This window comes from Caretta caretta, chromosome 12, assembly GCF_965140235.1.
Source record: "Caretta caretta isolate rCarCar2 chromosome 12, rCarCar1.hap1, whole genome shotgun sequence".
NCBI classification, from domain to species: domain Eukaryota; kingdom Metazoa; phylum Chordata; order Testudines; family Cheloniidae; genus Caretta; species Caretta caretta.
In genome coordinates, this window is record NC_134217.1 from 38,839,707 (window position 1) to 38,867,667 (window position 27,961).

A 27,961-nucleotide genomic window follows, 5' to 3' on the forward strand; every position below is an offset into this window, starting at 1 on the left:
TTACCTGCAAGTTAAATTCCCTTTGCAGTTGTTCTTTTACACCATTTTTTTCTTTTACGAAAGGCTTTTTCTCTAACAAACAGCATTTGCCTTTTATGACTGGGGCACAGGTTCTTACTATGTATCTGGCTATGTGGATTTGACAGCTGCTTTTCCAACCTGGGAAACAAATGGGAGAGAGAAACTGATTTTGTGGATCTTTGCTTCCATTGTTCGTGGTCTAGCATTTTTTTTTAGAAGGATGAAAAAAGCGGTGGGGAGTGCTAGCAGATTACAGATATGCCTCAAACCAAACCTGCTGATCTAAACACCTCCAAACACTACTCAGTTTTGACTCACCCCTTTTGCAGACAAATCTCCCATTGGGAGCGATTGGGAGTTGACATACGTTGGTGTAAATCAGGAGTCACTCCTTTGAAGTCAGCCAGAGTTAGAAGTCTGAGTACAAGGGTATGCACTCTGGTTGCTAGCCTGAGCTGAAGACCTTGCCACCAAGTCTACGCTGCTATTGTTACCAGTGTTAGCTAGATTAAAGCTGACACATTTACACCACCCCGTCCTACAATCACACCTGCCACTTGCAGAGTAGACATGGCCAAGGAGAGAGGTGTGACTGGGGCCAGGAACAGTTTGAGACTGCTGTCTGCCAGAGCCTCCCTGAGGGAAGGTGGGACTCTGGTGGGACTATTGTTTGATTTGTCACCTGTGATGCCTGCGGGCGCTGAGTCCATCTGCTGTAGATGGTGCGCCGTGTGATGGGCATGACAGCTTCCTTCCACCCAACAGGGCACCTGGCGGTAGTTGGTCCTGAGCTCACGGTGACCTGCTCGCAGCTCTGTTATTTCAGTGGAAGTTATTTCGATTGTGGAAACAACTACAGGCTCCAAGCAGAGATCTGGGCTCCATTGGGCTAAGCATTGGACACGCACAATATAAAGTCCCTGCTCCCAAAACTTGCTTTCTAAATGGATGACAAGTGCCAACAAATGGGGTGTGTGTGTGGAATGGGAGGGCAGGGAGGGGTAAAGACAAGGTAGCCATGATCTCATTGCAGCAGGCGTAATGAGCAGCGGTTTTGGCTCACTCATTGCCCAACTGTGGTCGCGTGTTATTTGTAGGGATCAGTGTAAGGAATGAAGGGGCTCAGCACTTCTCAGGGTCAGACCATTTTAAAGGGCAAGGGGAACATTTAAAAAACACTTAGATTCCATTTTCAAAAGTGACTTAAGCACGCAGGGCTAAACTTTCAGATATACTTAAGAGCCTAACTCCCACTAGGCACCTACTCTTATTGAAATCAATGGGAGTTAGGAGCCAGAACACTTTGGAAGATCCCAGTAGGTGCCTGGCTGCACCTTTAGACACCTAAATACCTTTAGGAGTCTGTCTCATTTAAATTCAAAGGCACGGAGGAGCTTAAGTCCCATTTTCAAAAGTAGCTTAGGCCAGGCCTGCAGTACAGACCTATATCGGTATAATGATGTCGCTCGGGGTGTGAAAAATCCATGCCCCTGAGCGACGTAGTTAGCCTGACCTAACCCCCGGTGTAGACAGCACTACGTCGGCAGGAGAGCTTCTCCCGTTACCATAGTTACCGCCTCTTGCGGAGATGGATTAACTACACCGATGGGAGAAACTCTTCCATCGGCGTAGTAGCGTCTTCACTAAAGCGCTACACCTGTGCTGCTGAAGCATTGTACGTGAAGACAAGCCCTTAGACACTGTTGAAAAATTCCCCCTGAGTCTCATTTAGTTACGTATTCAGCCTGATAATGCATGTTTTTACCAGCAGAAAGATATCCCCACTGCATAAGTCATGAGATATATTTGGCCACGGCTCATTTTAGTGGAGGCTAACGTGTATTTAGTTGTGGATTTATGTTTTTCAGTTGTATTGCTTCTGTGATATCCTCAATGAAAGCAATACCTTCTCAAGAGCATGAAAGGATTAGAATCTTGAAAGTTTTGGTTAAACCCATAAAGAGCTACATCTAATAGGCAGCCAGCACACAGCAGGTACCAGGCACTGGCTGCCAGTTCCCAGCTATAAAAACACACCACTTGTACAGTTCACGCAACATGCACAGATGCACTGTAAATGGCTGCCAACAGGGAGGAGGAGAAAAGGAGACCATTTGGATGGGAGAGGAGAGGAGTTGTGCATTTCTTCCCAAAACAAAAAAAAGAGCTCGATATGCAGGCAGAGCTCTTCTGGCAACAATAACATATGGATGGGAAGCACATTAGTAGATTTTCCTAGTCTGGAGCGTGCAGATGTTACTGCGTCCACTGAAATCATGGCAAAAAGCATACAGCATAACTCACCTACTGCACTGGTGCAATTTTGATCTCCCCCTGTGAAATCAAGACGGATTCCATTGAAGTCAATGCAGTTGCACCAGTGTAAGCCAGAATTTAGGCCCTACTTATTCTGGTCTCAGGAGTGGTATTTTGATAGGTAGAATATTAAATGCTGAAGATGGACCTGGATCAAATTTCTGGACTTTATGGAAGTTCAGAACTAAACGCAGACTTTACAGCTGCACCCTATTGTCTCTGAGCCCAATAAAATCCTTGATCTGAACCAACCACAAGCCCAGTGAAAGTTTAGATCTAGATCAGATTTCATGGCTTGGAGCCATCACTATTTAGCACACGCAGTATGGTCCTGACTCTGCTCTCACTCAAACTGGTGTAAATCAGAATTAAATCAGCTGAATTTCCCCAGTGGTATAAAGCTGGTGTAATTGAGAGCAGATTAGGCCCAAAGGATTTCTTGAGGAGGAAATGAACTCCCCTCTAACCCTGACCTAGACTGAAAGGTCATCCTCTTTCAGGAGGAGCTTTGCTGGAGCCTGAGACTCAATTCGGACTGATTACCACGGCACGCTGTTGGGGAGTATGAAGCTGAACGATGGCTAGTTGTGTTTCAATCTCACCCCGTTCTTGGTTTGTTAGGAGAGCTGATGCAGCGAGGAGTGGAAATCTAGAATGAACTCACACAGGAAAATAAATGATAAAAGCCCAAAGCATGTTATCACCTGGGGGTGAACACTTTTCAGAAAGTGATCACTCTATATCTGACCCATCAGTCGTCATCCTCAAAGGAAACCTGCACAACACCTTCAAAAGGTGAGCCTGGGAGCTTACATTCATAACTTTGTTGGACACTAAAAATCATGGACTGTACAGAGACTTTGGATTTATGGTTTATTACAACAATCTAATGCCCCCTTATTTTGTCCTATGACTGCAGAGATGTTAACGGGCCTCCATCTTGAATGGTCTCTTAGATTGTGTGTTAACTACCAAGTCAAAACAATCTGTTCCACCTTGTATTTAGCTGTGACGCGCCAAGTGTCTTTCCCAGACCTGAAAGCTTGTCTCTCTCACCAGCAGAAGTTGGTCCAATAAAAGATGTTACCTTCTCTCGCTAATAAAAAAGAAAAGAGAGAGAAAGAGAAGAACTTAACCGATTGAGGGGCGACACGTGGACTTCTCCTTATGATAGGATCACTTCTGTTACCCAAGTTAACTAGAGCCAGGCCAGTGGGAGCACTCTCCACCGAGATACTGGCATGTGCTGGTTCATGGCAAACAGATATTTGCTTGTACGGTAACTCACTCTTTGACTTCATGAAGGTGGATGCAAATGATGTAGCTCATATGGCAGCAGTTTCTGTCTGAAAGGAGGGAATGTTGTGTGCTGGTTAGAGTGGATGTTTGGGAGGTGATTCATCTGGGTTCTGTTACTATCTTGCTGCATAATGCTGGGCAAGTGACTTAATCTTCAGTGCATCAGTTACTCCATCCACAACACTGGAACAAAACGTGTGTAGTGTCCCTCGCCGTAGAGAAGAGACGGGACTCAGGCGTCGTAAACCCAACAGGGATTCTTTATTCTGAATGCTGGATGCACATGGGCCCAGGTAGCTTGTGGACTGAGGAGCACAGTTTATACTGCATGGTGTTGCCACGCAGGGTCTGCCTGAGTCCTGGCCCATATTAAGTCATAAAGAAATGGGTTGGGGACTGCACTATATCTACCAAGCTGGGGAGATGTAGTCTGGCCAAGGAGTCTGCCTAGAGAGGAGAATGGGGGCATGAAGCTTCTGAACTCAACTCCTGTGGGAGCTAAACTCCCATCCAGACCAGGGCTGCTTGCTCAGCTACAGTGACTCACCCCACGCACATCAGCTCTGTGGCCTCAGGAAGTCATGAGATTTCCTCGTCAACCACCTCCCTAGGTAACGCATTCCAGTGTTTCACCACCCTCTTAGTGAAAAAGTTTTTCCTAATATCCAATCTAAACCTCCCCCACTGCAACTTGAGACCATTACTCCTCGTTCTGTCATCTGCTACCATTGAGAACAGTCTGGAGCCATCCTCTTTGGACCCCCCTTTCAGGTAGTTGAAAGCAGCTATCAAATCCTCCCTCATTCTTCTCTTCTGCAGGCTAAACAATCCCAGTTCCCTCAGCCTCTCCTCATAAGTCATGTGTTCCAGACCCTTAATCATTTTTGTTGCCCTTCGCTGGACTGCGAATTTATCCAATTTATCCAATTTATCCACATCCTTCTTGTAGTGTGGGGCCCAAAACTGGACACAGTACTCCAGATGAGGCCTCACCAATGTCGAATAGAGGGGTTCTCTGTTCAGTGTCCCGCTCTGGCTCCCTGATTATGACTGTGACCCACACTCCCATCCCTGTTTTTTCATTTGTTGTCCCCTTGAATTGCTTGAGGCCTGGGTTTAGTAGCTTTTCCCCTTAGGGTGAGGGAGGGGCCTTTAGATGTGGGTGGGCTTGCGCCCGCCCATTGCCCGGAACTCAGTAGGTACAATGGCTCCCCCTTCCAGCAGAGCCTGTCGTGACAGCCCTCCAGCAGGCCGCAGCAGCCTGTCCTGGGCAGGGCCCAGGTCAGATGTCCCCCAGGCACAGGTACTTCACTATCCTTTCCGGAACTGCAGGTTAGTCTGGGAGCCTCCTGCTGCCTCATGGTGTTACAGACCCCCCGGGCTTCCAGCCTGCCCTCGAGCCTGTCCCTTCTCCTGCCCCAGCCTTGCCCAAGGCTTGTTCTAGCCTTTTCTGTGCCTTGCTCCAGCCCTGCACCTGCTTCCCTGACCCCCAGGCCCAGGACTGACTCCATCCCGGCTTCACCTTCGGCCTGCTTCCGGACTCTGACTATGATCCTGATTTCGCTTGTCTTATGGACTCTGACCCAGTTCTGACCCATGGCCTCTTCCTGGAGCCCAGTTTCAGCACTGCCCTCAGCCCAGTCCCGACTCTACATACAGTTTTGACCCTTGGTACCTGTTCTTGACCACTGCTCCAACCACCAGGTCTGACCACCCAGAGCCTGCTATCTGTGAGGCATCACTGAAGCATTTCTGAACCAAAATTTTTGGTTTTCAGCTGAAATGTTTTGTGCTAAAAAGCCAAAGTTTTGATGAAAATGAATTTTTTTTTCATTTTCATCAATATTTTTCATCGAGGAAACCCCCCACTTTCCCATTTTCCAACCATTCCTTGTGTAAATCTTTGTGAAACATTTATGTTTAAAATCGATTCTGTCTGCAGACAATATACCCTCGTCTCTAACTAGAATGGCTTTCAGTGTTGTCCGTGAGTCATCAATGTTCCTTTTACTTTTACCATATATGATAGAAAAAACACTCCTGACTGATCTTCTCAGAAGACACAAACCTGGTATTGCTTAAACACCACCAATAAATATTTGCTTAAGGTTAGAGTTTGGACAACCCATAATAACAAATACAGCCTCCTGTCTCAGGGTTTTGTACCCATGTCAGTCACTATAGTAACCTCAGGCCTTCTTGCTCTCTATTAGATTGCCAAAGCAAACTCTCTAATGGAATTCTTGGAGTGTCAGACCCTTCTCCCATCCTTGCACGAGCCAGCACACTAGATATGGCTCCTGAGTTGTTGTTTTTTTTAATACTGCGATTTCCTGAAGAATAATCTATTTTTTTCAAATATATTTTCATAAAAAATACTCTCAGGATCAGTGCATTTCAAGTCCTGCCTCCAATGGAACGAACTCCTGGCATTTCCTTGTTGGTTATTTTTGCATGAAATTATTAACGGCGTATTTGAACTCTCTGCTGTTATTATTTACAGCATCTCTGTGTCTCATCTCTCAGTAGCCATCCGTCAACTTGCTCAAAGTTTGCTGCATGTGAATCGATTGATGTAGTTCCATATGCAATAGATTGCTGTGTCCATTTGCTTTTGTTCTTGGACTATGCCAATGGAAATGCTGCTGGAAAAAATTCTCCAGTCGAAAAGAGGTTAGGTGCCTGATTATTGGGATTCTAATTTGCAGGAGTTTAGTTCCACTGGTTTTTTTCTTGGAGATCTTGCTGTTTTCCCAGATGGTGGAAACATTGTGTGGTCAAGCCTGTCAGCCATTAAAAAACCCTTCAGAAACCAAACCAGCGTGGCGCCAGGCGTGCCATAAGCATCTAGTGGGAATCGCTCTGATCTCTATTTATAAAAATTCCCATTATGCAGTACAACAAGGCAGTCTGGTAAAGCAGATACTGTTTCCATAACACTAGCAGCTCCTTGACTAGTAAGTATTGGGTGGTGAGTATTTGGAACTGGTGCCTTCTGTTGGATGGAATCAGACTTGCCCAAGTGTCTAATTGTAACAGCCTTGAAGAATTCTCCTCTGCAGCAGCCTGTGCCTTTTCCTTTTTCTTTTCTGAAGAGTGAGCAAAATATCATCAGTTTTCCTGTCCTCCTCATCAAAATAAGGGTTGGGCAAGTTGATTTTGTGTCTAGGCTCAGTGCTTATATGTTGCTTTGATATGATCAAAGTGCTCTATATGTTCCCCTCCAGTGGCTGGGAGACATTCAGAGACCTATTAGTACTCTAGCTGCTGCGATGGAGATTCTCTTTTAGCTCAGTTACTAGGGGTCTCTGTTTATGGAGTGGAAGGTCCTGGGTCGTAGCCTTCGTGCCACATGTTTGTACCATCTCTGCCCCAGTTTTCCTACCTGTAAAAATAGGGATGATAATATTTACCTGTGTCATGTTGCGTGGGTCAGTCAGTCAGTGTGTGCCCCGGCTTTGAACATGTGACGTTCAAAGAGCCGAGTGCTGCCCTTGGATGGACATGATCTGGCACCTGTTTATTTCAGTGGGAGTGGCACATAGCCAATTAGTGCCTGATCCCATGCCACTGAAGCTTTACCATTGGCTTTAGTGGGCACAGGATCAAGCCCTGAATGTAGAGGGCCAGATACGGATTTTAGTGAATGCCGATGTAAATCTGGAGTAACTCCACTCAGGCTAGAATGTGCTGCTTTGAACTGTACAATTCATTGCACATTAGGACAGTGTCTACGTTTTTTGGTTGAGTCCATGGGATTTCTTATTTCCAAGGCAAAGTACTTTGCGTAGTTAAAGTGAGTTCCCTTTGAACAGATGTGGCTAGTTTGCAAGGACTCTTCCTCCCAGAGTTCTGATCCCAGCCTTATATGCTGAGCTGGATTTGAAAGCCCAGGGTTCAGACATTGTTTTATGGCGCCATGAGAAGGTGTGCCATGAAGGCTTCATGATGTTGGTAGGTTGCTGTGCAGTTGGTTAATGTGAGTATCCAATGCTTGAGAAATCAGTGGAAAATAAAAATAGCTTAGTAAATGGCCTTGTAACTATATAGTGTCCAAGTTACATTGCATTAAAACACCATCCATCATGCGAGTTTGTCTGTGAGTATTCCCTGGGCATGCTGTCCAAAAGTCCAAGCAACTCCAGACACAACAAGTAATTCCATCTGCCTGCCGTAAACAGAGTGAAGCAAGCATCTTGGCTTTTAAACGTAACCCATCTTGAAAGAAAGCAAATACAATTGACAGCGTTCTGTGTGACTTGTTAGCCTGTATTTCTGCTGGATTTTTCACTTCTCTAGCAGCTGGGGCGAATGGGAGGAAGTATTTAGTAAAGTCAAAGCGGTGCACTGTTGTGTTTAGGTGTCCTGTGTATCGCACAGGACGGGGGGTCAGGGAGATCTAGATGTTAGTCCCAGCAATAGTGTGAACATAAAAGAGGAGTAAGCAGTTTATTAATAATCACACTTTACGTTCAACAGAGAGTGCCCAGTTATCTCTCTAGGTTACTTATCTTGCCCCCATCACCAGAGTATCTGAGCACCTCACACGCTTTGATGTATTTATCCTCACTACATCCTTGTAGAGTAAGAAAGTGCTATTATCCCTGTTTTACAGATGGGGAAACTGAGGTACAGAGAGACTGAGTGACCTGCCCAAGGTCACACATGGGGTCTGTAGTACAGCAGGGAATTGAACTTAGGTCTCCCAAGCCCCCGTGTTACCAGCTGTGCCCGTTACTTTGGGGTATGCTCATTTATTAGGGTTACTCTTTTGGGGGGGCGGGGTTCTGTAATTCTATTAATGTTCTGCTTATGCCACTTGTGTGTTCATATGGAGCTCTTCTCCTTCCGTCTGCAAGTCCCCTCCCAATGGAGCTACCCTGCAGGATCAATGTTCCCCAGCACTGGGTTCCTGATGAACACACACACACACACACACACACAACAGAGCAAGTCTGAGCAGACCGGTGAATCAGCACTCTCCAGCTGATTCCCTTATCTGTCCCTGTACTCAATGGGCTGGGTTAAGCAGCACTTTCAGCTGCCCCCCCTTATGTGCCACAGGTTCAGCACGTCCCTGTCCCCACTTTCGTGTCACAATTGTACTGGTCGTAACCCACTTGATGAGCAAACTCCACAATATTTTTGGGCGCTACAGGGATCTTTAGCTTAGGTAAAAGAAGCATTGCTGCGGAGTAAATGGGGGAAGCTAAAAACACAAAAGAGTAAAATTCAGAGAGAGAGAGAGAGAAGCAACCAGCCTAACCATAAAAGTTATTTATTGAGTACCAGCACTAACTGCACAAGGAGAGCCTAAACAAACACAACAGTTACATTATTAAAGGTTACTACCTGAGGTAGAAAAGAAAACAGAGCGGGAGAGAGAGAGAGGGATCTCACCCACTCCAGGAGGCTTGAACTGGTCGGGGTTCCCAGGTGATGGTGGTAGCTCAGGGTCCTGAGTGCTGGAGACAGGCAGAGCCCCCAACAGGATCCGTCAGGAGATGGAGTCCCAGTGGAACTGATGCAGAGTTTGTATCCATGCATCAGAACACTGACTGGAGGGTGAGTAGGGATTTTTGTGGAGAAAATACAATGGTTCAAGGGAGAACATTAGATTTGTTTATAGGTAAACTGATGACTTAAGGGTTTCCTTTAGGATAAACAATAGGAGCTGATCACTCTTGGCTATGGGTGGTGTTTTCTTCCAGGGAGCTCACAATGCAACTAGGCTGCTCAGTATTTTGGATATCAGTCAAGGATTTCAGAGTAACAGCCATGTTAGTCTGTATTCGCAAAAAGAAAAGGAGGACTTGTGGCACCTTAGAGACTAACCAATTTATTTGAGCATGAGCTTTCGTGAGCTCACGAAAGCTCATGCTCAAATAAATTGGTTAGTCTCTAAGGTGCCACAAGTCCTCCTTTTCTTTTAGTCAAGGATTTATTACTAGAATCGGTCTGATAATTGCTGAGCTGGGTGTGTGCAGGCGTAGGTTCATTAACAGCTGGAGCAGAGATTCCCATGATGCAGTGCATCCCCGCTTTTCTGGTCCCAGACTTCAGTGCGGTCCTCTGTTCTTCATTCTTTATGCTAATCCCTGTCCCATCTTTCATGCAGATGAAGCTAGGGGAGTTGTCTCTGTTCTTCATTCTGTATGCTAATGGAGATGTCTTAATCTTGTCACCCTTGTCAGGAGGGGTCTAGGTGTGTCTCCCAACGCCCTTCACTGCTCTCTTCAAGCCTTTTCTCTGATCGGTTTTGGTTCAAGCAGAGGCTGGTGGTGGAGGGGTGTCTTTCATGAGTCAGACAGGCTAGATACTGCCCCCTGGTTCCCCAAAAACACAGAGCTGACTGGTATCACCAGACTAGCACCCGTTAACCACTGCATCAAGATGGGATGTGCAGGCCATTTTGGTGCCTCACTGTGTAGCACTCCAGAGTGTCCCTAGGAGAAGTTCCTATCAAATCAAGCCACTGCTTGGGATTTTAGGGGTTGATTACCAGCCAGGGTGGCGAGAGAGGTAATCCCAGTTTGGAAGTAAAGTGGGGGCAGCTGCGCTGTTCAATCTGAGGACTTTGCAGAGGGGTGGATGAGTTGTAGGGCTCTGAGACATGCACAGGGCTTGTGCTGACCACAGTCCTGGGCAGGAGCTTCCCTGTTGGGTTTGTGCCTTGGTTTTGTGTGTTTGAGTGTATTGCCCGTAACCCGGCTGGGTGGGATCCATGGAGGGAATGCAGCCAGAGAATGCCAAGTTTGGAACAATCTAGGCTAAACGACAACCTTTCCAATAGACACCCCACTTGGAGTGTTCAGCCTTGGGGCTACCCAGTCATGGGTTTAGAGGGACATGAGGAGTACAGCGGCAGCCCTCTCCCACCTTCATCACACCTGTTGTTGGCATTTGTGTATACGCTGTGTACGGGGACAAAGGAAGCTGTGTGGTTCTGCCTCCCCAAAGCATTTGGTGGAGTACATCTGATGGCACTCAGGAAGTTCATCAAGGGCGTATGGCTTATCTACATGTCCATCACCCAAGAATGGGCTGATCTGAGCACTGTGTGAAATCACAGCCTAGATGACCAGGGCATGAGGAATTATTATTTGTCTTTTGGTAACACGCAGTCAGGATTGAGGCCTCCTCCTGCTACGCAGTGTACAGCAAGTTCACATCCTCAGGCACGATTTAGAATTAGCCGGCTACGTATTTATTACTATAATCTCATATTTGTATCACAGTACTCCGAGGTTATGATCAGGATCTGGACCTTGTACTTTACACAGTCCCTGCCCTCAAGAGCTTCCAGTCTAAGGCTCTACATCCTGATTGCAGACATTTGGCTCTGTGACTGCAATGCGCTGCCCTATCCCCTCCATCCGCAAACAATTAGTTTTCCTTCCTGTCACCATTCATTTCAGCATCCAGCCCCTCTTCGTTTATAAAGGCCCTATTAGACTTGCCCTCGGCTGACTCCCTCTGTTCCCTCCACTTGCACTGTCGCCCCTCCTTCCATTCACACCATCTCTCTGCAACTCCTGCCATCTGGAACGGCTCCTCTGTATCTCACTGTCTCATCAGCTCTCTCTGTTGCTTCACATCTCAGCTGAAAGCCAATCTGTTCTCCCCTGTCTGTGCCTCTCCCTTTCTCTGTACCTCAGATAGTCCTACTGAGCACTGCAGCTGTATTGTCTAGCTCTGTAACATGTCTTGTGTGGGTACAGTTGCTCTGAAAGTGCTATGCACAGTGAAGATGTATTGTACTGTACTCCAGGTAGAATCAATGACTTGCTGGCAGCCTCTCCCCTGTATTCTACAAGGGGCTGGGTTTCATTGGGGCCCTCGGTCCTGCCTCATCTCACAGGCACACAGTGTTTTTTATGTACATGCACTCTGGGGAACTAACACCTTCAGATTTTGCACACGCAAACCTCCTTTGGACAAGTGGGCTTTGTACCTGACAGTTCCATCACCTGTGCATGCAAGTGTTAGTCTCTGTCAAAGCTCATGTGTTCAAATGGAGGCATGGGCCCAGAAATCAGCCCCCATGTATCTCTTCAAAGAACATAAGAATGGCCATAGCGGGTCAGACCAAAGGTCCATCCACCCCAGCATCCTGTCCTCCCAACAATGGCCAATGCCAGGTGCCCCAGAGGGAATGAAGAGAACAGGTAATCGTCAAGAGTTTATTGGTATCTCAGTGTAACTCTCTGGCATCTTACTGCCATATCTACAGTGGACCATTTATTTTTGGTTAGTGTTGGGCATGTGGAACTAGTGGTGTCATCATAAAAATACAAGTGAATAAACTAGCCTAAACTAAACTCCATATCCCCCAAATGAGAAGTGGGTAAACTCATGTTTACCCTTGACTACATGACTATGTGGAACCACTGGAAGTCCTTTCACACTGTGGCTTTTGTGGGACTCCAGTTAGAACCACCTTCCAGATCTTCTGCACGCTTGTGGTAATTCCGTGCACAAATGACTGTGCATTAATTATCTCCACATGCCAGGTGGATCCACAACTATGATTCTATTTTTGTGCATGCATTTGCACACCTTAAGTACTAGATGCTTATGTAGAAGAGAGAACATTTTAAAGAATAGAATTCTCAGACGCCTGTTTCAGAATGGCTTTGACTTTTCCCGAGTGCAGTGAACACAAACAGATCTCCTCAAAGGCCGGGGTGACTGGGAAATTATTAATTAGGTAGTGAGTGAAAGAGGAGATTGCAGTGTTTGGATTTCCTTTAAAGATCATTATTTTTATCCTATGCTGACATAGCCCAGCACAGCCAAACACAAATTTCCATCTGGGCAGAACAAACACAGAGAGAGAAGTCCTAGAAAGATGGAAAGAAAGGAGATTGTTGCACATTCTGAGAGAGATGATGGTTGATAAAGTTTAATCAAAGTCTGGACACTTATTTTAAAAAACAAAATGAAAACATATTCCCCCCAAAAAGTGAAAAATAGGAATACAAGAAGTGATTTGAGAACAAGAACCAAACTGGACCTCTCCCAAACTCTGGAAGTGAATCCAAGTCAAACTCTTTTTCTGATGCCACTTCCATTGTCTTTTTTCTATACCCTTCTGCACTTATACATTTCACCCGGAACTGAAAATTCTAAAATCTCCCAGAGTGTACTGGAATTTCTTATGATCTATCCAGCCCTAGTTTGCAAATCAGAGTGTTTTAAGACCCAATCCTGCAAGGTCCAGAGTACCTTTGGCTGCAGTGGACCTCAGTGGTTGTTGAGGACACCTAGAGCATTACAGAAAGTACCTTGCAGAATTGGATTCATAGGTAGTTTGGAGAAACATTCACACTTTGGGGTACTTATCTAAGACAAACATCCCGACTCCTTTGATCTTCACTGATCAATAGTAAAAGTGATAACAAGAAAAGAGATGACTGTCTGGAAATAGGTCCAAGATGCAAAATTAAAATCCATACCTAGACTTCAAATATGCAAGAGTTTTGCATGATCCTTGGGGTTGGTTCATGCCCTTCTCTTTATGTTACCTTGACCATTAAACCAAACCCCGTTGTGTATGTTGTTTCTTTTAGGTGCTCAGGAGGTTTCTGCTGCCATTTGAATCAAACTGCAAATGATGATGCACTTATGAAAAGAAAAAGTAAATCATCCAGTTGGACTGTGCAACGAGCCCTTAGAAAAAAACTGACTTGAAAGGTATGTGAGGTTTAGAGTCTGGAGAGTACCGTAGCATAGCCGCTGAGGAAGTTCATTTCAATTTGGAAGAACTGTTCAGTTCATCCGACGTTTTCCCCTTTTCTGTTCACAACTTTTCCAAGAGTTTGTGTGAGCTGGTATTTGGGGAATGGCTATTCCATACTTACATGCTGGCAAAGATATGGGTGTGGGAGTATGGATATTTGCCATTCGTGAAAGAAACGCTTGTGCAGTTCTATTACATTTATCATCTAATCAGAGGAGAGAAACAACAGCATGTGGCTAATGTGGCCAGTTGTGCACCATGAATAGAAAATAGTGATGTAGCTGAAGTGAACAGTCTGTGAAGAACTCACTGGCTGAGATTTTTTTGCATAAAGGTGTTGGACAAACAATCATGCCTAGTAAATAAATTAGTCAAAATCCAAGCCTGTTAATGGGTAAGTTGTGAAAAGGAAAAAAGGGTAAGACTGGAATAAATTGTTTGCTCCTAGAGATCCTCCCAGCTCTAGTGATGTGCGTTCCTTCTGCACAGTAACAATGTGCCTTCCCCTCCCTAGCCCTTTCATGGCAACCATCCTTCTGGGAGGCTTTCAACCTTCCCCTAATTAGTATCACAATAATGAAGCTTGACTTAGAAAATATTATTTTGTCTTTGACGTGCTTTGCAATTTGATATCAGAACAGCCTGACTTCTGGACAAATGAGCTTCTCTAAGGGACAGGCAAGCCAGCTCACTTTGCTGTCCTAGGAGATCGCCAAGTTTAGGGAAAGCTTTGTGTGGAGATTAAAGGATCTGTGGCAAGGAGCCAGCCGTATCCAGGCTTCAGGAATTGCTCATACTGGACATACTGTATTAACGATGCTGGATTATGATTACAAACAAAAATACACTATGAATAGACAATACGTTGCTACCCTCAGTCCTCCACAGGTTAATGCCAGCATTTCCTTCAGCCAAGATTAGTGTGCAGCAGACTAGTAATAATAATAGTTTGCATACATGTAGCCCTTTTTATCTTTTATCCCTGAGGCCAGTTCTTAATTTGTGCCAGGGCTGAGCCCTGTCACCTCTCAGCTTGGCAGTTCATAGCCCTGGCACCTCTCGGCTTGATGCATCAGTTATGAATGTTTGAGCCCCAGCACCTCTTTCATTACAAATTAAGACCCGTCTCAGGCCCTACTTGAATTGCAGGATGATTGTCAAAACCCTGTGGCTGAGTTGTGGACAAGCCATGGAAAATTCCAGAAAAGTAATAATAGACCTCATTATTTGCAGTATTAAAGTCCATTATTATTTTTCTGCAATTTTCTACTGCCTGCTGCCTGGGGCTCAGAGCCGGGGGCTCCCACTGCCGGCCACCCGGGGCTGACAGCGGGGGCTCCCACTCTCAGACCCAAGGCGGTGAGGGCTCTCCCTGTCAGCAATGCACACGGCAGGGCTCCCGCTGTGAAAACTGTGGTAGAAGCCTAATATTGCAGAATCCACAATATCACAAGTTAAATATGAGCTTAGTTATTTCCGTTTTAAAGATGGGGGTAGCTGGGACCTAGAGAAACAATTTGCTCAAGGTCATCACAGCAAGTCTGTGGTAAAGCGGGGAATAGGAGGGTTATGGTAGATAATCAGTTTCCAGCGTGACACTGTGGTCAAAAGGGCTAATGCAATCCTGGGATGCCTGAGCAGGGCCATCTTGAGTAGGAGCAGACCGGTTATTTTACTTCTGCCTTTGGCACGGGTACAACTGCTTCCAGAATCCTGGGTCCAGTTCTGGTGTTTGCAATTCAGGAAGGATGTTGATAAATTGGAGAGAGTTCAGAGAAGAGCCACAAGGAGGATTAAAGGGTTACAAAACCTGCCTTAGAGTGATAGACTCAAAGAGCTCGATCTGTTTAGCTTCCCAAAGAGAATGTTAAGGGGTGAGATCGGGAACGAACGTTTGAAAAAGGGCTCATCAGTCTAGGCACAGCCTCTTCAGAATGTGGGGTTATCCAAACAGCAGCAAAAAGCTGGTGAGCCCATGTATGACTGCAGCCCTAATTACCATGAAACCGAATCCTGGATTCCTTTGTGTGAGCGTGTGAATGCTTCCCTTTGAGGGATGGCCTTTGTTTCTATAGAAAACACAACGTGGTGAGTTATGGCAAGGAAGAGAAAGAGGCCTTTAGTACCTTCTGCAGGAGTTTGCTGGCTTTTGTTTCATTTCAAAGCTTTCCTCTCCTGCAGGGTTGGAGGGAATTTGCCAACATGCAAATCTGGCTGTGGTCCTTGTTGTCTTTCCCCTTTCACACCTTCCCTTGGGCCAAATTCAGAGGTGATGTAAACAGTATGAGTTACATGTCCTGGGGACAGATTCTGATATCTGCTTCAGGCTGTTGGTGTAAATTATATCATAAACTGGCCCAGTGAGTGTAGGTTGCTGTATATAATGAGATAGGGGAAAGCTTAGATTGTTTCAGGAAAAACCACCAGCAGCAGTGTGTTTTTTCTTGTTGACCTCCTTACACTCTCCTGGTGTTTGCATTTCCTGGGCATGTGCATAGGCACTTACCCATGTGTGACTTCCACTGGCACTTACCTTGTCTCTAAACTGTGTGTTCACAGAGATGAACTTTGCAATGGCAAAGTATTTCCCGGAGGTAAATTCATTTTATAGGATAATTTGTGGTTGGTCTTGGTAGCAGGAAACAAGCTCACAAATCCATTGTAGGGAATCACTAGGAAGAAATGTGTCTCCTCTGGGTAGGCAGGGAGATTCTTGAGATTCTTGTAATCAGACAGCCTTCCTGTTACCCTGTCCACGTACTATTGTCACAATACTTAGCAAAAAAGGACAATTAGTGTGGTGGTATTTATCTTAAAGTCTCAGAAGAGGCAGCTAAGGTGTAAATAATGCAGGTGAAGGCCTGTGGCCATGCAGTGGGAACATCATTCGACACCTATGCTATGAGAACACTTCCTTGTATGCTTTTGAAGCCAACATAAACATGCGCGGATGAGTGATTTGCACAGCTGATGGGAAAATGTCTGGTGTATCAGTAACCTGAGTCACACCCCACTTTGGATCTGCTCCAACTCCCAATCTGGCCAATGGGAGTCTTTCTATTGACTTGAATTGGAGTTGGATCAGGTCCCTAATCCCCACAGGACACTGAGAATTTGAGGTCCTGCCAAGAGCACCAGAATCTGTGTAGAAGTGTGTGTATGTGTGTGTGTGTGGGGGGGGGGGGGGGGGGGGAAGACCAATGCCAAAGAGCCCCCTCCCTCCTTGCAGCTGGCTGCTCCTGCTGTGAGCTTCTCTCTTCTGTCACCACAGCAGCCCCTGGTGGGCAAAAGGTGTAATTGCAGTGCCTCCCTGGCAGGATCTATTATTTTGCTGGGGGAAAAAATCTACAGGGGACATGAATTCTGCGCATATGTTTCTTTTGTTAAAAAGGGAGGGAGGGGCATGGCCTCTGACCCCCCTGCTTCTGGTGCCCACAGGGCCTGCTACATAAAGGCCCAAATTTTCAAGAGCAGCCTCTTACTTTGCTCTTGGATAATTGTAAGAGGGTACCAGATGGTTGTGTCTCTAGTGATCAAATATGACAGATTTTTTTTTCCCAAGGCCAGATGACAAAATGGCCAGAAGAGTGTCTCTCAGCTTTCTGTTGCTTTAATTTCTTGGCACCACATTAGCAGATGTCTAAAACTAGGAATCCTTTTCTCCTCCAGCTGAAAAAGCTTTTACAGCAGGTTAAATGTTGTGTCTAAGCTGCCTTTCAATGGTTTTCTGCAGTATAAAGTGCACGGGAGTGGAGTGTAGTTTAATATGTTTGGTTCCTTTGGAACAGGGAAGCTTTGAATGCATGGACTAGTTACGTATTCCAGACATGAATTGTATTATCCTGCTGTAGGTTTTTTAAAATAAAAATAGGTTGGCTGAACAATGCTCACCGTTTGAGCGTTTGCTGTATGATGAGCAGTGACTTGAAATAATGTTTACTTAACCTACAGTGACAGACTAAAACTTTATTGTTTCTAATTTTAATACATATTTTACATAGGTGAGATGACATTGTTATTAAAAATGAAAACATTTGTTGATCTAAAGCATAAATGGACTGTAGCCTGAAATCCTTTTAAGTGGTCTATCCTTCTCTTGATGTAATACACCTGAGCTTGTGAGCATAAACAGGGTCCACCGATCCCGTGATATGCATTGGGGCCAAAACCCAATATATAAAATTATCTTAAAAACAAAAAACAACCGAACTTCCTACTTCCTGTTTGTCCTCAGTGCCTGCACTCACTCTGGGGAATAAGCTAGGACCAAGTTTCATAAGTACAAGTTTAATAAGTGCAGCTATAGTCTGACTTGGAAATGCTGTGCTAGGCAAAGTTAGATTGCTAGGTGTGTTGGTATGGATATATGGCTTAGCTTGAGCAAAAGTTTGAGGTATATCCAAACAGCAATAATTACAGCTCTGAATGAGCCATAGAAAATGAAAAGATGGGAAAAGGGAGAGGTGACGTGTATTAGAGGTTAGCATGAGGTCTAGGGTTTTTTTTGTGTTGTTTGTATTTCAAGTTCTGCAACAAAAAGATGCCTGCCCAAACCTTTAGATGACCTGCCATACTTTGAATTGCTTTCATCATGCAATAAATAAAGCAACCCTCAATCAAGCTTGCCTCTGAGCTATACCAGCTGCAATCGAGTCATACCATAAGCAAGCCAAAACCTCTATCTGCTTCAGACCTCGTCTCTCTTTGCACATTTTGCTGTTAATCGGCTTTCACTGGGAGAGAGGAAGGATAGTCATGCGGCTGAGGGTATTTGGAATCAGATCGGAGTTCCATTCCTGACTTCACTTTATAACGTTGGTCAAGTTACTTCACTGCTCTGTAACATAGTTTCCCCATCAGTAATAAGAGGATAATGCTTATCTTCCTCAGAAGAGTGTTATGCAGAGAAGTGGCTGGATTTTCAAAGGTGTCAAGAGTTTGCCCCCCTTTTTGACTTTATTGGGCTTTTTGGGTCTCAGCACTTCTGAAGATCAGGACATTATTGTAAAACAACTGGAAATACTCGTGTGGAAGGTCATAGTGCAGCATGGGTAGATATAAGTGCAAAACACATATTGCTGTTGATGGCTAGATGATCTCAGCTGAAGACAATTTGGAAGTGCTCATTTCACCCAACTGACAATACTCAAAAAGCGCCATCAGTTATTTCACAGAGTACAGCAACATGGAACACTCATGGCCAACCCTTCCAATTCCCCGCGGCATGAACATAGCATGGGGCTGAAGCTATAACTCTGTGTCTCTCTCTTTTGCACAAAGTTAGCAGCCTAATGTTGATTGTGGTTTGGAAAACACCTTCGTCAATGATATGGTCCATGGGTTCTCAATGTGTGGGTTACAACCATCCTTCTTTTCTTTATTGCTGGATGAGATGGAGGGGTCAGGGCCCAGAAACAAGGGGAGGAGGATGTGAAAACCTTGTATTATAACGTTGAGTCGTGGTATGGAAAACATTCATAACTGCTGCTTATGGGCAGTGTGTCCCTGTTGGACAGACTCCCACAATACTTGGGAATATACATGACTGTATATCAGACGTGTCCCAGATGACTGACATAACAAGGCTCCAGCCCTCCACTTCTCTGAGGGGAATTTGTGATCACGGAACCACTGTAAATATATGACTCTTACTTTTGGCAGCCTCGGCCAAAGAGCACTCTGCATTTATATTTTGAGAGGGTTTTTTCCCTAATGTTCTTCTTTGTGAACTTGTATGAAACACATCCGAGAGCCAGGAAACCTTTTAAGTCTTCTTCCATCTGCTTCTTTAGTCTACAGTACCCTGAGGTGTACAGTTAAAGTGTGGGAAGCATGTGTGCGTATGTCCTGATGTTCCATGATCAAACAAAGAAGTGTTTATTTCTCTATATAGGCCCCACTACATATACACTTGATTACAGTGTACCTTCCCTGTGGAGAACATAGCAAATACTAAAGGGCTCTTTCGTCTAGCATAGAAAGTCAGAACAAGAACCAATAGCTGGAAGCTGAAGCCAGGAAAATTCAGATGAGAAATTAGGCACACATTGTAAGCAGTGAGGGTGATTAACCACTAGAACGAGCTGCCAAGGGAAGCGGTGGATCCTACATCTCTTGATAGTTTCAAATCAACACTGGATGCCTTTTTGGCAGACGTGTTTTAGCCAAAGACCAGCGATCATCCTCCTTTCCTTTTTCTGTTACCACGGTTGGGTAAGGCCAACTTCTGTTGGTTTCTTGGCTTAGTAACGACCACCAGCCACCTCAAGTGTAGGCCCCTTTTACTGATGGGGGACGGAGGCACAGAGGGTACATCTAGTGATGAATCAGCTGACTCGGACTCGCAGGGCTATAAAATTGCAGTGAAGATGTTCAGACTCGCTGGACTCTGAGACTCTGCAGGTGGGTCTCTGAGGGTCTCTGAGCTGAAGCCCGAGCCTCTACACTGCAATTTTATAGACCTGCAGCCCAAGCTTAGGGTGGCCAACTTTTCAAAAGGCAAAAGCGGGAAGCAGGAGCCCCTCTGTCCTCTGTGGCTGCCCCCATCCTACTGCTCTTCCTCCCGAGGCCCTGCCAGAGAACAGCCCCTGGCCTGTGTCCCGGGCTCCCCACAGCAGCCCGGGCTTCCTGGGTGGCTCTTACCACAGCCTGGCTCTGGATTCCAGTCTGGCCGGGGCAGGGGAGCAGGGGGCGAGGCATTGGGGGAAGAGGAGGAACAGGGATGGGGCCTTGTGTTGAGGGGATGCTAAGGCCCAACTCAGCTCCCCCATCTGGAAGAGGCTGGTGCTGCCCCTGAGCCTCAGGCAGGCATGCAACAGTGCCACAGGGAATCCGGGACAAATGCTATCCTGGAGTCATTCAGCCTGGGACCAGGACTTGGACTTTGTATTTTGGACTCTCCTGCCCAATTGGGCCTTTCCCGCGCCCCCTCCCCCCCCCCCAGGAGCACACTCACCCCCACTACTGTCACTGCATGTGATCCTAGGGCCCCTCTCAGGCCCAGGAATCTCCCTGGCCTCCCCCAGGCTGGGTGCTGGGGGGAGCTGCGTGCGCCTCTTCCCCTGCTGTTGCCCCTGACTGTAGCCTCACTGGGGGCGAGGGATGGGGCTGCCCCTTGCCCAGCGTGGGGCAGGAGCAGTGACTGCGGGCAGGGGGGCCCCTGTGCTGGTGGAGGGTCCCGCCGGAAAAGGGAAGGGTCTGAGGTGAAAGGGCAGGCTCAGTCAGTTTGCCCTGGCAGTGAAGTTGGGGGCACTAGGACCCTGCGGCAGCCGTTGCTGCAGGGAGGCAGCAGGGAGCTGCATGGAAGAGGCAGAGGCAGGGATGCTCTTCTCCGGGGGCGGGGAGGGGGCAGCAAGCAGGGGCCAGGGGACACTCGGGGGAGGAACGGAGGGGCTGCAAGTGGGGCCGGGCGGGGCCCCTGGGCTCTGAATATTGCTGGTGCTAAGGCACCACGTGGAGATAGAACTCACCGCCTCTGGATCTAATGGTCCCTTCTGCCTGAAGCCCTATGAATCTGTGAATCTAGGCCATTTCCAGACTGGCAAACCCTTCATTTTATTTTTAAAGTTGCAAAGGATGAGCAGGAAATGAAGTAAACAAAGGTCACATTTGTGCTGGAAAGGTTAAATGCAGAATGTCGACTGGTTCACTGCAGATATACACACACCACCCGGGCTGCAGCATCACACGGTTAGAAATCAATTGCCATTGTACTTAACTTCACAGCCACTCAGAGCAGCTGTCTGTGGACCTCTGGCCTGCTGTCAGGCATATGGTAGCTGGTGTTGGTTTTGGTTGTGGGCAAGTGGATAGGTGTTGGGCTTTTTTTTGCTAGCGTAGCTGTAAGGTGGTGATTAAATCACACCAGGCTGTGAGCCCTCAAATATATACCTGTGGAAGTGAGTGCTGTTAAACATCACAAGTCTCCCTGACATTGAAAGCATCTCCCGAGTATTCATATTGGGAGTCTGACCACTGGATGTTGCTGAGCTCTGATCACTGGAGCATGCCTCTTTCTGGCTCATAGTCCAGCAGTGCCCCTTGTGCATAGTGAGAGACAATCCCCATAGTGAATTGCTTACAGGCTAAACAGGAATACAGACCCTGGGCAAGAGGGGAAACAGGCACAGAGGAAGCCAAGTGGCTTGGCCAAGGTATCACACAGCAAGATGGTGGCATAACCAGGAATAGAATCCAGGTTTGTGATTCCTATCTGTCTTTGGTATGTATTTGGCCCCCCCTTACCACAGTATCTGTGTACCTCAGAATCTGTCATGTATTTTTCCTCATGAAACCCCTGTGAGATGGGGCAGGGCTATTATGCAGATGGGGGACTGAAATCTGCAGAGGGTACGGGCCACATTTTTCAAAAGGGGCCTACGTGCCTCTTTCCCATTGGTTTCAATGGGAGCTAGGCTCCTCCTCACCTTTGAAAATCCCAGTAGGTGCTTCTTTGTATTTTTAGTGCCTAAATATCTTTAAAACCCTGCCTGTTACTTGCCCAAAATCACATAGGAATCCTGTGGTACTGCAGAGAACTGAACCAAGTTTCTCAAGTCCTACTCTAATACCCTATCCACTAGACCTATGGTTCTCAAACTTTTTTTTCACGGACCACTCGAAAATTACTGAGGGTCTCGGTGGACCACTTACTGATCTTTCCAAATGTTGTTTGTACCCTTAGCTAACTATTGTAAAGTGCTTTGGATAAAAGCGCTATTTAAAAAAACCTTAATAAAAAAACCTTAATAATAATGAACGTTTTTTTGTTCTACAAATAAAAGCACGCAACTCAAATTTTAGTATGAGTCATCTTACCTTTCTAATGCAATGGATGTGCCCTCTCTCCCCAGCTGCAGCAGCCCCCAAGCTGGGGCTGGGAAGGAGGGGGGTCTCTCCCGCACCGCAGCAGCCCCTGAACTGGGGCTGGGGAAGAGGGCCATCTCTCCCCGGTGGCCGCAGCCCTGGAGCTGGGGAAAGTCACCTCTTTCTCTGGCCACCGCAGCCCTGCACATCGGAAATTCCCCCCACCCCCTCTTCTCACCCCACTGCCCCCTCCCACCTACCCCTTATTCCCCCCAAGGCCACCACCTCACTTTAAATGTGCATCTTCTCCAGTGTCCAGGCACCTAATTAGTGGAGCCACGCCTGCGCGGCTCCACTAATTAGGTGGGTGGCCCTTCATTCTCTCGTGTGCTGCTGCCCAGGTGCGCACCTTAAAGGGAACCATCCGCGGACCACCTGAATGGAGCTCGCGGACCACTGGTGGTCCACAGACCACAGTTTGAGAACCTCTGCACTAGACAACACTAACTTTCCCAAAGCTCCCTTTCCCCAACGTTTCCACTCTGTATACATCCCCATGGGCACGTAGGCTGCAATAGAGATCAGGTACAGTTATGCTATGTAACCTAATCAGCATGTATGCAGGCACAGAAGCCTTGCAGTGCTGGGAGGACACATGCCTGCACAGGTGTAATGTGTCACTGTGCATCTTTCCTTTGAGAATGCACACGCCCGTACCGTGATGCTGCTTAGCATCCCATGGGAAGGCATGTTGTGAATCATATAATAATCCTGGAAATATCGCTTTCCTGTTTCTGGGAAAAGTGTAATGTCGATGTAACTTGAGCCTGTGCAGCTATCTGATTGCTCAGGTCTATGTGCGGTAAGGCAGGGATATTTCTAATATTACGTGAGTACCTTGTACATTCTGGTCTGTTAGCAGATATGCCCTTAGAAACACAATGCACATCAAACATTTATTATTGTTGCTGTTCGTCCTTGGTTTGGAAGTAAAACCTTTCTAGCTGTAAGTGACAACACCAAATCTGATTAAAGAGCCTGCAGTTTTCCTCCTGTCAGGTCCCTCATATACTTCCAATGCTTTAGAGTTATCTATTTTCTAATACACTAAGTAACACCGCTAAAACCAGAAAAAGGAAGATATATCGTCCTGTAGGCTGCTTTAATTCCACTTTAGACAAGTGCCTACACTTCCCTGATCATTATAGTTGAAAATGTAGTGATTATTGGCACATGCCTTCTCTATCAACAAGTTCTAGGATTGAAATAATTTAGTTCTCTGGGCCCTTGAGGATCTTTTTCTAAACACGCCTTCCTCTCTAGTTCTCAATCTGAATGATGCTGCCTAATCTAATCTGTAACTAATTACTAAAAAATAAACCAACTTAAATTGTCTCTGCTCACTTGGCCTGTTAGAACTTTGCCAAGATTTCTTTTTTTTATTGGGTGTTGAAATATGTACTTGACTCATTAGAATGTCAGCTCAGATTAGCCTCATACCTTTCAGCTGTGTCTGGTTTGCAGAGATATCTGATTTAAAGGGGATCTGCCAAGCTTTCACAAAAACACAGTTCTTCCAATATTCCAAATCAGTACAGCAACATGGGACAAATCCTGATATCCTTCCGTGTGCACAGCTCCCATTGACTTCAGTGTGTTACTCTCCTAGGCCTCCATTCAACTTTTCTGCCCCTGGGAAAGTACATTCAATATATGGAACTCTTTCCCTGTTATGCTGGGTTGTTTTTGACAGACACCCCTTTGGCTCCGACATCTTCAAGACAGGGATCTGTAGAGGATATTTCCTTTTGGGGGAAGGGTAATCATCTCTCTTGATGTTTTTTGAAAGCCTTTTTGTGTAGATTTCTGTTCCCCACCATCCAATTTCCATTTGAGAGTTGAGGTGGTACCATGCACTGTAGTATGTTAAAACTACGTCAGAAAAGCCGTGAGCAATGTGCATTGAGGAGATATATGTAACACGGCTTGGTGCTTAGTACAGTGTGTGATGTAGGATGCCCAGGAAAGAAATTATCACAATTACTATTTATCTTTTGGAGGTCTGTAACTGTTTTTGGTTTTAATAAGAAATCCTTATACAGGCAACCCCTTCACCCCGGCCCCTTTTTTCCCCTTGGATTATAAAATAAATAGCATCTCCTGAAAAATTACAGAGAAAACCAAAGAGGTTTGTAACATTTTGCATATTTCTTTAAGTCCTGGAGTGGGATTCAAACCTATGATGATCTGGTCTGGAAGTGTATCCTGCTAACTGAGCTACCGTAATGACTAAACAGATAGCCAGAGCAATCATTTGTTTGCACTAATTAAATGTCACTTGTTTAGCATAGAATTAACATAATACAAAGACTGAGCAAATCACTGGGGATAAAAATGGGGGACTCCTGCGCTTGCAGAGTGGAAATGGACAAATAGAACCCCGTAAAATTTCTTCCATCTCTAATTATCCTTCTAGCTTATTATTTAAAGCCTGTCCATTGGGGTTCTCTAAGAGTGGAGCAGACAAAATTTCAGGCTGTATTTGAACAACAAACTATAAAGTCTCACTTAGTAATTGTTGTCTAGTAAATAAATATATTAGGACCAAGTTTTAAAGTGCAGATACTGGGCAAGTGTGCTAAGGAGGCATAATCTAACAACGAAATCTGACCAACAGGCACTGGGGAAAAGGCAAAGCACTTCCTACAAGAGTCCTCATCAGGGAGACAGTCTGTGCATTTGATCAAAGATTGCAGCTGGTGGTGCTGAATCAATGTGAATAGGGTCAGCTCGGAAATGAGAGACAAAACTGAAATCAGAAGCACCGCTCAAGGGCTTTTCAGTTACTTGTACAAGTTTCCATTGATACTTGGCAGTTTCTCTAAAGCATCGCATCTAGAAGATTTAAACAGAGAGTTCCTCCTTATGTGCTTAATATCTGGCTCCTGTTTTACACTGCTGCTGGCCTTGAGGGGAACAAAAGTGCTAAATCACAGGCCGCATGGCAAGTAGCAGCCCTCTTTGTTCCCACTCTGCTGGCCCAATCCCGTTCTGCTCTTCCGCTTCTGGGGGTTTCATCATTCTTTATGGAGTTGTTCTTAAAATCTGATAAGCAGACACTTGGCTCAGGGTGTGTTAGTCTGCAGTGTAGCTACCTACTGAGGATCAGCAATGCAATCAGTCTTCTTGGTGTGTTAAGACTAGATTTTATCATAAGAAGACAGGTTCTGGGCTTGCGGAGCATGCGAAAACAGTAGTTGAATTAATGCAGGTAAAGGCTTCTGGTGAACAGATCAATTCATCTTAGCAGCTTTGCTAGTGGAGATGCTCCTTTGTGACTGAACTGACCACCCAAGAGGAATTCATCTGTGCATAAAAATTGTATGTGCTGTGATGTTTTCCCTCTCTCCCCCACCTTTCATGTATCACATGTTGTCTTAGATTGTAACTTTTTCAGGGCAGGAACCATTTCTATCTAAGTTTGTACAGTGACTAGCTCAGTCTTAATTGGGCCCCCTGGGTGTTACCATAATATTAGTAACAAATGACAGTACTAGCTCTCACTGTGCCCCTAAAATGTCCCCATGAAATGCTTTTGGCAGTAGAATTGGGTCAGAGCTAAAAAGTTTAGATTCCAGTCTGGATTGAAACCTCTCCAGAGTTCTAGGCTTCCAGATCTAGGGTTTTCGCTTGGGTTCTAGTTGAGATGACATACTTACCTGAAATTCCTCAAAGTTCGAGTAACTTCACATCTAAACTTAGTCTGGACCTGTCTTTCTTGCCAGGCTGAGTCAGACTATTGGTTTCCTACTGTCGTCGACTCAATGCCAACAGAGGCCAATTGCTGACACTTTGGAGAAAAGTGGAAAGTTGCCATGGTGTACTTGATTGTCACTGAAATGCCACATTTTTATATATATATTTATATATATATATATATATATAAAATCGGCAACTGCAGGACAAAAAGGTGTTTTAAAAGATTGATTAAAAGCCTGTTTCAGCTTCACATTGCTGATTTTATTAGAATAACGTAACATTAATAAAAGGAACAGTGCAGCTTCAGACCAAACTGAAGTTGCATTGATCAGATATTCATGCTTTGATAGTTGATAGGAGTTGGGGGGGAGCAAGAATGGGGATTAAAGATGTTTGCTGTTTTCATCAACTTTACGAAGGCATTTGATTTGATTTGGAGGGATGTTTTATGGGAAATAGTAACTTCATATGAAGTGTCAGATAAGATAACTGCAATGATAAAAGCTATGCATGAAGACTCTTGGGCTGCTTTAAGAATTGGTAGAAAATGAAGCAACTGGTTCAAGTCAAAGTTTGGTGCAAGCCAAGGGAGCATGGAATCATCATCACCTTTCATCGTGTTCTTAAACTGGATGTTAAGAATGGTAGATGAGTTGCAGAGAGTGACATTGGATGATCTCAAATTAAGCTACTTAGGTTATGCAGATGTTATTGTACACGTGTCAGAATTTGCTACCTTGGAAAAATGGTGTAGTCGACTTACAATAAATGCCAAGAAGACAAAGTGGTTGCATCTTGTAAAAAGGGCAATAGATGAAATGTTGAAATCCAGAAGCGGTGAGGTCATAGAATACGTAGAATCTTACGTGCGCGGAGGATGCTTGATCAGAACCAATGGTTCCATTGAGGATGAGGTTAAAAGGAGATGTCTCTTAGCCACAAGTGCTGCGCAGAAATTATGGACTAATAAACACATTATGTTTGGTACCAAAGTGAATATTTATCAAAGCATTGAACCACCACTATTACTCTATGGTCTAGAACCAGCTGCATTAAATGAAACAGACATCAGAAAGTTGGAAGCAGTTCTTGGAAACATGGCAGTGTCAAGTGGAATGATTTTAAGACGAATGAAGTTAGAAGGAGAGTAGGATGTGAAATCACAGAGACTGGCTGCAATCAAAAAGATTCTGATAGCAGAGATACTGCAGAAGACACACACAAGATAGGATTGCCAACTTTCTGATTGCAGAAAACCGAACACCCATGCCCTGCCCCTGCCCAGTCCTGCAATTAGGAAGGCCAAAAAAGAATTTGAGGAACAGTCAGCCAAAGACTCAAAAAGTAATAGCAAATTTTTTTGAAGTACATCAGAAGCAGGAAGCCTGCCAAACAACCAGTGGGACCACTGGACAATCGAGGTGCTAGAGGAGCGCTCAAGGACGATAAGGTCATTGCGGAGAAACTAAATGAATTCTTTGCATTGGTCTTCACGGCTGAGGATGTGAGGGAGATTCCCAAACCTAAGCCATTCTTTTTAGGTGACAAATCTGAGGAACTGCCCCAGATTGAGGTATCATTTGAGGAGGTTTTGGAACAAATTGATAAATTAAACAGTAATAAATCATCAGGACCAGATGGTATTCACTCATGAGTTCTGAAGGAGCTCAGATGTGAAATTGCAGAACTACTAACTGTAGTCTGTAACCTATCATTTAAATCAGTTTCTGTACCAGATGACTGGAGAATAGCTAATGTGACACCAATTTTTAAAAAGAGCTCCAGAGGTGTTCTCAGCAATTACAGGCTGGTAAGCCTGACTTCAGTACCAGGCAAACTGGTTGAAACTATAACAAAGAACAATATTGTCAGACATATAGATGACATAATTTGTTGAGGAGGAGTCAACATGGTTTTTGTAAAGGGAAATCATGCCTCACCAATCTACTAGAATTCTTTGAGGGGGTCAACAAGCATGTGGACCAAGGGGATCCAGTGGATGTAGTGTATTTAGAGTTT

The 27,961-nt window shown here is 45.3% G+C and overlaps 1 protein-coding gene across 2 annotated transcripts in view; it reads left to right on the forward strand.

Annotated features, from left to right (window-relative positions):
* The window catches only part of ZNF469 (zinc finger protein 469), a 295,831-nt gene that overhangs the window by 18,467 nt on the left and 249,403 nt on the right, over positions 1-27,961 (forward strand). For both annotated transcript variants that reach the window (XM_075118464.1, XM_075118465.1), the window contains exon 2: positions 13,209-13,332. The gene's annotated coding sequence lies outside the window, so the exon portion shown is untranslated. The remainder of the gene's footprint in view (positions 1-13,208; positions 13,333-27,961) is intronic.